We start from the raw sequence: 9,307 nt of genomic DNA, 5'->3' as shown, positions 1-9,307 counted from the left end.
GTGAATGCCAAAGATGGTAAAAAAGTGTGGAGCGTATCAAAATGTCGTGTAATAAATCATGCAATATTGACTTCCTCCTAAAGAAGTTATGTACAACTACAACTGGAAATTCTGTTGGTATGGTATTTAATTCCATACCTGAAGAAATAGAAGAGGAGAGGGACTTGGTGAGTAGTTCTCGATCACATCAGAAAGTTAAATTTATTATTGATGAAATGGAAACTAGTAACCAAGAATGTTCGGATGAATTGCCAGCTCGTCGTCCAGTTCGTAGAATACACCGACCAGTGAGCTTTAGTGATGACGTATGAAGTTAGCAGGCTCACCCCTCTCAAGAAACACATACATTACTTTGCCTTACAATAGCAATACATGAAGAGCTCGCAGCAACAAACTCCGACGAAGCTGTAGAAAATGATTCCGGCAAGTGATTTTATTCAATAAAAGAAGAAACGAAGGCCTTTGACAAAAATGGTACTCGGAAGTTAGTAGGGCTGCCTAACGGTAAACATACTGTCGATAACCCATGGGTACTTCATGTCAAATATGGACCTGGTACATCTATTAATCCATACCATGGTTGCTTGGTAGTCTGCTGGGTCGAGGCCCACGAGAAAGACAGGCCGCGGCGCGCACGTCACGAAGGTAGGATTACAAGGGAACTTCCCCATCGCACCCGCCTCAGATTTAGTTATAAGTTGGCACAGTGGATAAGCCTTGAAAAACTGAACACATATCAATCGAGAAAACAGGAAGAAGTTATGTGGAACTAAGAAAAAAAAGCAAAATATACAAACCGAGTAGTCCATGCGCAACATAGCTAACATCAAGGAGACGGTGAACTCAGGAGCGCCGTGGTCCCGTGGTTAGCGTGAGCAGCTCCGGTACGAGAAGTCCTCTATGTGTTCGGTCAGAGGGCTAGCTGCCCTCTGTAATAAAAAAAACTGAGTTAATGGATCAACAACGAACTGAAACGGGTGTCTTCCGACGTCCGCCCACAGCAGATACAACGAACAAAAACGAACAAAATGAGATTAAAAAGAAAGAAAGAAGTCCTTGGTTCAAATCCTCCCTCGAGTGAAAATTTTATTTTCGCAAATTTATGATCTGTCCGTTCGTTCATTGACGACTCTGTTCACTGTAATAAGTTTAGTGTCTGTGTTTTGCGACCGCACCGCAAAACCGTGCGATTAGCAGACGAAAGGACGTGCCTCTCCAATGGGAACCGAAAACATTTGATCGCAAGGTCGTAGGTCAACCGATTCCTCCACAGGAAAACACGTCTGATATATTCTATACGACACTGGTGACGGCATGTGCGTCATATGACAGGAATATGTTGTCCACCGACCTAACTTGTACACTTGGCGAATGCGTAAAAAGATTATTCTACCTTGCCCGATTTCGGTTTTCTTGTGGATGTTTCGATGTTTGTTTAGGTGTATCGTCCCCATACTACGGCGCAGTTACCTCGCATCGGACGGACAGACGGACAGATAATAATTGTCTGAAAATAAAAAATCGCACTTTGCACTCGAGGGACGATTTGAACCAAGAACCTCTCGTTCCGCAGTTGCGGGACCACGACGCTCCTGAGCTCATAATGTCCTTGATGTTGCCTATGATGCGCATGAACTACTCAGTTTGTATATTTTGCTTATTTTTTTCATAGTTCCACACAACTTCTTCCTGTTTTCTCGATTGATCTGTGTTCAGTTTTTCAAGGCCTATCCACTGTGCCAACTTATAACTAAATCTGAGGGGGGTGCGAGGGGGAGGTTCCCTTGTGAGTACAAATGACGTCTCAGCCAATATACTGCCCCTGCATACCCTCTGTAAGCGATACTACCGCCATGTGTATAAGCGCAAATCGCTATCCCGTGAGCGTGGCCACGTCAGTGCATAGTAATATGCTACGGCCCCGAACGCATCACTCCCACAGTAATCACACAGAGACTAATCATAACACTCAGAAACTCATTAAGCAGTTATTTTTCTCCGGCAGCATTACTTGAACGGAATGAGCAGGAATGCTGGTGTCCTATTCACCCGTCAGCTTCAAGTGCAATCAGACACTAGAATTAATCAAAGGCAGAAACGCTAATATATAGGGCAATATTAATAAGTATTCTCTATCATGCACTTCACGGTGGTTTTCAGAGTATGGGTGGAGATTTTGATTTAAATTTGTAGCTATCAACCCACTTGTGTCACTTCTTTTATACACGCACACTTGCTAGCGCGCACACACACACACACACACACACACACACACATTTGTAAACGTCGACTTAAAAAGTAAAATTCAAGTGTTTTACATTGGAAGACGATCCGTACTCCAACTAAAAATTAATGTAAATAAGGCTGTGTACTCGAAAGAAATTACGGCCCTCTGGGAAACAACCGAAGATCGAGAGAAGCATATTGTTTATACAAGTCGTGGATGTTTCCGTGGTAACCGGGGGGAAGAAACAAATGCTGCCACAGCTTCCTGATGTACTCGCCTCACCGATCTGTCTGCTTGAGTTCTATATTACTGTGAGTTCATCTCTTCTTCTGAAACCGAAAGTGACACTTAAAAGGAAGAATAGTGATTATTTGGTCGGAATTCGTTTCGCAGCCGCTACGAAGGCGAGATGTCGTCGTCGTGTGTGGTGCTTATCTTGATCACTTTCGCGGAGGGACTGAATGTGTACGGCGTGGAGCCACCTTATGCTTGAAGGTAAGTGCTCCCTCTGGTCAGCTCCAGAGATAAATGACGATTCTCTGTTTACTGATTTCACTGCGCTGACATAACGCACGTGTCTGTATGGACGTATAGTGTGTCTAAACGTCAAAGCAGCGAATAATTCAAGCGTATCCCCAATTTAAAGATATGGAAAGGCGGTTTCTTGCTAATAATAGTACGCAGACAGCCACGTAATTTTGTTATATAATTAATAATGTGACCTGTTGTATGAACAGAGAGTAAGCATTTTTAATGGGGTTGTATACGTTTTTTACCGTTATTTTAAATTTTATAAAGTGAAGCGTCTAGTAATTCAAAAAGAATGTTCTATATTTAAACCGGTACTTTGCAAATTACTGTGAAGCGCATGGCAGAGAGTACATCCAATTCAATTGTATAACAGAGTTCCATCCAGCTCCATTCACTTATGGAACTCGGGAAGAAAGATTACTTAAATGCTTCTGTGGGTTCTGTAATTAGTCAGTCTTGTCTACACAGTTCCTACGGTTCCGATACTTTGGAGACGGCAGTACATTTGGGGATTTGTCACTTCATACTAGTTCTCGAAACTTAGTATGTAGGGTTTCGTGGGATATCCCTTCAAGCCGTTCTGCCAGTTCAGGTTTTAGAGCATATCGGAGATGATCTCCAGCGAGTGATAGAGCCTATAACCACTCGTGCTGCTCGCCGCTGTGGAAGTTCAGTATTTCCTGATAGTGCTATCTGATATTGGTCACACGCACTTCTGCAATTTTGTAACAAGGTGGCGTCACGACATTGAGATCTCAATTTGCATCAAACTTTGTACACATTTAGTGGGCCGTTAAAACCAAATAACGTGCAAGTAGGTGCACTATGTGCCAATTCCGAGAAAATCGCAAGAGAAGTTATACGTGTCTATTATGCAACTGATGTATCTGTGCGTAGACGTCTGTCGTAAGAAGTCTTTGTGGTCAAGCGATTACTATTAACGTTTTGCTAGAAGATCGTGGACGAGACGATGGTTCGAATCCAGCCAATACTTATCATTTATTTTATTTTATTTTTTTTAATTACTGGTCACGTTATTTGATTTATACGACATTTGAGAGGCAATATAATGAAAAGAAACACCGCGTACATTTCCATGAAGTGTTATGTGACTCTTTACTATTTGTAAACAAATTTTGAAGGACGAGGGACAGGCTTGGGAAGCCCAAGTCAAACCTCGATAAATAATAATGCGAACGACGTTATTCACAGTAAGAAATATAGCAAGTCACAAAGTGCCAGACCACAAGGGTGATGTACAATTACTCGTTGAATGTGTTCTCGACATAAAACGTTGCAGGATGGTATTTGTCACACAGACACGGAGAACATAAATTGAAACTTCATGCAAATACATATGATGTTTCTTTCATTATATTGCCTCTCATTGTTGTTGTTGTGGTCTTCAGTCCTGAGACTGGTTTGATGCAGCTCTCCATGCTACTCTATCCTGTGCAAGCTTCTTCATCTCCCAGTACCTACTGCAACCTACATCCTTCTGAATCTGCTTAGTGTATTCATCTCTTGGTCTCCCCCTACGACTTTTACCCTCCATACTGCCCTCCAATACTAAATTGGTGATCCCTTGATGCCTCAGAACATGTCCTACCAACCGATCCCTTCTTCTGGTCAAGTTGTGCCACAAACTTCTCTTCTCCCCAATCCTATTCAATACTTCCTCATTAGTTATGTGATCTACCCATCTAATCTTCAGCATTCTTCTGTAGCACCACATTTCAAAAGCTTCTATTCTCTTCTTGTCCAAACTATTTACCGTCCATGTTTCACTTCCATACATGGCTACACTCCATACAAATACTTTCAGAAATGACTTCCTGACGCTTAAATCTATACTCGATGTTAACAAATTTATCTTCTTCAGAAACGCTTTCCTTGCCATTGCCAGTCTACATTTTATATCCTCTCTACTTCGACCATCATCAGTTATTTTGCTCCCCAAATAGCAAAACTCCTTTACTACTTTAAGTGTCTCATTTCCTAATCTAATACCCTCAACATCACCTGACTTAATTCGACTACATTCCATCATCCTCGTTTTGCTTTTGTTGATGTTCATCTTATATCCTCCCTTCAAGACACCATCCATTCCATTCAACTGCTCTTCCAAGTCCTTTGCTGTCTCTGACAGAATTACAATGTCATCGGCGAACCTCAGCGTTTTTATTTCTTCTCCATGGATTTTAATACCTACTCCGAATTTTTCTTTTGTTTCCTTTACTGCTTGCTCAATATACAGATTGAATAACATCGGGGAGAGGCTACAACCCTGTCTTACTCCCTTCCCAACCACTGCTTCCCTTTCATGTCCCTCGACTCTTATAATTGCCATCTGCTTTCTGTACAAATTGTAAATAGCCTTTCGCTCCCTGTATTTTACCCCTGCCACCTTCAGAATTTGAAAGAGAGTATTCCAGTCAACATTGTCAAAAGCTTTCTCTAAGTCTACAAATGCTAGAAACGTAGGTTTGCCTTTCCTTAATCTTTCTTCTAAGATAAGTCGTAAGGTCAGTATTGCCTCACGTGTTCCAGTATTTCTACGGAATCCAAACTGATCTTCCCCGAGGTCGGCTTCTACTAGTTTTTCCATTCGTCTGTAAAGAATTCGTGTTAGTATTTTGCAGCTGTGGCTTATTAAACTGATTGTTCGGTAATTTTCACATCTGTCAACATCTGCTTTCTTTGGGATTGGAATTATTATATTCTTCTTGAAATCTGAGGGTATTTCGCCTGTTTTATACATCTTGCTCACCAGATGGTAGAGTTTTGTCAGGACTGGCTCTCCCAAGGCCGTCAGTAGTTCCAATGGAATGTTGTCTACTCTCATATGTGATATAATTCAAATAATACGACCAGTGATGAAAAAAAAATTGCTACGTTTGATCGGGAGTCAAACCGTCTCTTGATACGCCTAAGCGATCTCAATGTCGTGGCCTCCACTTCCAAGATAGATCGCATGGGTCTTTTTCAAGCAATCTCCATTCGAGTCTGAGTGAATTTCCCCAGTGCTCTGCCACCGACTTTACCAACGAATGGTCTTGTATAATCATTGCGTACAATACCCTCACAAACTTTTACGTCCAGGTGTGTGTATGAGTTGACTGATTCCAATTGTGACTCACTGATATTATAGTCAGAGGAAATTAATTTATACATTTTGTGCAAGACACTGTTTTAAATTTCTGAACTTTTCGAAGAACTTACTATCAAGACCCGACTGGATATTTCTACCAATTTTGATATAGTTTTTGATCTTGGATAACTGCATCATCTACAAAAAGACTGATGTTGCTACCAATATTTTCCAGTAGGTTATTAACGTACAATACAAACAGTAAGGACCGCAGTGCACTTCACTGTGGTACGGTGCTCCTGCATCTGTCGACGTCTTTCAGTCCAAGATAAAACGCTACGTCCTCAGACCAGTTCGAATTTCGTTTGATACTCAGTACGGCCTCAGTTTCGTGAACGAGCGTCGATGTGATACTTAGTCAAATGCTTTTCGGAAGTCAAGATATATACAGGGTGAAAAGTATTTAAACGGACAAACTCTGGGACGTTGTAGGGGACATCAAAACAAATATTTTTCCCTGATGTCATTTTTTCCAATGAGGAGTATTTAAACCGGTAGAGGAAGATTTCTCTGGTGGCAAATTAATTAAACCAACAACACTTTTCCATTTTTTTTTATGACCAAGAGACAACACACTAACACGACCCAATTTCAATTACAGCAGATTTTCAAAAATGCCTCAATTGACACGTAAACAAAGGTTACACCGTCGGATCCTGTTCTGTCTGACACGGGCAAAAACCCCAGGAGTATCGTGAACTGTTCCTGCTGCTGCTACTATCCGGGCAACCAGATCTCCTGATGCAACAGGAGTTGTGTAAGCAAGGTTTGCGCATCTCTCCCCACACAAAAAAGTCCAGATGGGACATATCTGGGGATCGAGCAGGCCATGGTACAGGACCACCTCTGCAAATCCACGTTTCTGGGAACCGTTGGTCCAGGAATCGACGCACACGACGACTGAAATGTGCCGGCGCCCCGTCATGTTGGAACCACATGCGTCGTCTTGTAGGGAGCGAGACGTCTTCCAGCAATTCTGGCAATGCTCTGGAGAGAAAATTGTAATAGTGCCTGCCATTTAATGGCCTTGGTAGCAGATACGGCCCAATCAAACAGTCCCCAACAACATCGACCCACGCATTGACGAAGAACCGCACTTGATGAGCGCTAGTGACTGTGGCATGTGTGTTATCATCACTCCAAACATGCGAACTGTGCATGATGAAGAGTCCATCACGCCCGAAAGTTGCTTCATCGGTAAACAACACAGAGGATGGAAATGTAGGATGCATTTCACACTGTTCCAGGTACCACTGCGAAAATCGTGCTCTGGGTGGATAACCAACTGATTCCAGGTTACGGACACGCTGTAAGCGAAATGGACGTAACAATTGTTCTCGAAGGACTGTTCTTACATTCGTCTGATTCGTCCCCATGTTACGTGCAATTGCACGAGTGCTGATTAAAGGATCCCGCTCCACATGCTGCAAGACAGCTTCCTCAAATTGCAGCGTTCATACCGTGCGACGGCGTCCCTGTCCAGGTAATCTGCTAAATGACCCGGTCTCACGCAGACATTGGTAATACGGCCTCCACCGGTTTAAATAATTCTCATAGGAAAAAATGATATTAGGGAAAAATCTTTGTTTTGACCTCCCCTACAACCTCCCAGAGTTTTTCGGTTTAAATACTTGTCACCCTGTATACTATGTAAACTGAAAGTGGAGGAGTGAGAAGGAAAGGGATGAGAAGGAACTGAAGATATCAGCTGCATCGGGACTTTATGCGGAATCAACGGTGACGAGTGAAAATGTGTGCTGCGGCGGGACTCGAACCCAGGATTTCGCAAATGCACGGCACGGACCATCTCGACAGACTCCCTCGTCAACTCACATTCCCACCCAGTGCCACCCGTCCCCAGTATCCATCCCACGTCCTCCACGCTCTTTAATTTTAGATTCCCGCTGGACATCGGACGGTATTATGCTTCGCACTGAAGGTTGTCGATTCCGTGGCCCATCGAAGGTAATCAATTGTATGAGTGCATTCACATAACATGGCATACATCATCTACATGATCACGTTGGCCCATGGATTTCAGAGCAATACTGTTCGAAGAAGAATCCTAAAAGTGTGCTGAAATTGAGGGGAATCAGCAGTAGCGGGGTTATCATGGCAGTCTGCGTCGTCATTTCACACCTTTCGGCTGTTTACTTGTTTACACTGCCGTCTAACAGTAAATGTGTTGAGCGTCGTTTGACTTCTGTCATGCGAAAACTCACTTCCGCACGTTTCTTGCGTTTCGTCATTCTCCCTATGCCATCTGCTCTGATTCTTTGAGCGCCATTCAGAGTCTCCGTGACCCATATTCGGACCACCCCCTCTCGTGCAACGGATTCAACGGTCCCTTCAGTCGCTAGGTGATACCGGCGCTCGTGTCCTTTTTTTGTTGATTCCTGGCCACGTAGGTGTGCCTGGGAACGAAGCTGCTGATGCTGCGGCCGAGGCTGCTGTCCTCCTGCCTCGGACAGCTTCCTTTTGTGTCCCATCAGCTGATGTTAGTGGGGTTATTTGTCGGCGCGTTTCATCATTGTGCCATGAAGCTTGGTCCTCTCTCCCTGACAATAAGCTTCGGGCTACCAAACCGATCCCGACGGCTCGGTCGACCTCCTCACGCCCTTCTCGGCGAGAGGAGGTCATTTTGGCCAGGCTGCGGATTGGCCACTGCCGATTTAGCCACCGCTACCTGTTGTCCGGTGTCCCTGCTTCGCAGTGCCCCTGTGGTCATCCATTGACGCTGCGCCGTGTTTTATTGTCCTGTCCTCGTTTTATTCACTCTCGTGTTGTCCTGTGTCTGCCGTCTACCTTACAGGAACTTTTAGCTGATGACGCTCGTGCAGCTGCTCGTGTCCTCCGTTTTATTACACTGACGGACTTGTCCAAAAAGATCTAACTCGTTTACTTAGTTTCTCTGAGTCTTTGTAAGTACTTTCTGATGTTTCCCCCCTGCGTTTTTCTACGCTATTACTGCACTAACGTTTGTGACTGGGCGCTAATGACCTTAGTAGTTGAGCACCCTTCAAAAAAAAGAACCCTACGTAATCAGTAATGTCCCATTATTGGGACACATGTCCGGAAATGCTTGATTCTAAATTACGCTCCTCAGAACAGTGATATTCACCGCAACGTTTTTCTCACTCCAGACCACAACTGCGAAACCAAGCATTTCTGAACACATTTTGTAATGAATGTGTTACTGTCTACATATGGGGAATAAACACCTGAAATTGTGCCATCTGTCTTGGAAAAGCCTTCATGTCTTCCGAAAAGACCATGAAGAAGGGTAAAAAAGCCTAAGTTAGAGGTCATACAGATATTTGCAAACAGTTGCTCGTCCCACGCAACATTCGTAATTACAACGGGAAAAGGGATTGGTGAGTACAGAAGTTACCTCCACG

Source organism: Schistocerca cancellata, chromosome 10 (assembly GCF_023864275.1).
Source record: "Schistocerca cancellata isolate TAMUIC-IGC-003103 chromosome 10, iqSchCanc2.1, whole genome shotgun sequence".
Taxonomy (NCBI): domain Eukaryota; kingdom Metazoa; phylum Arthropoda; class Insecta; order Orthoptera; family Acrididae; genus Schistocerca; species Schistocerca cancellata.
This window is presented reverse-complemented; position numbering follows the sequence as displayed.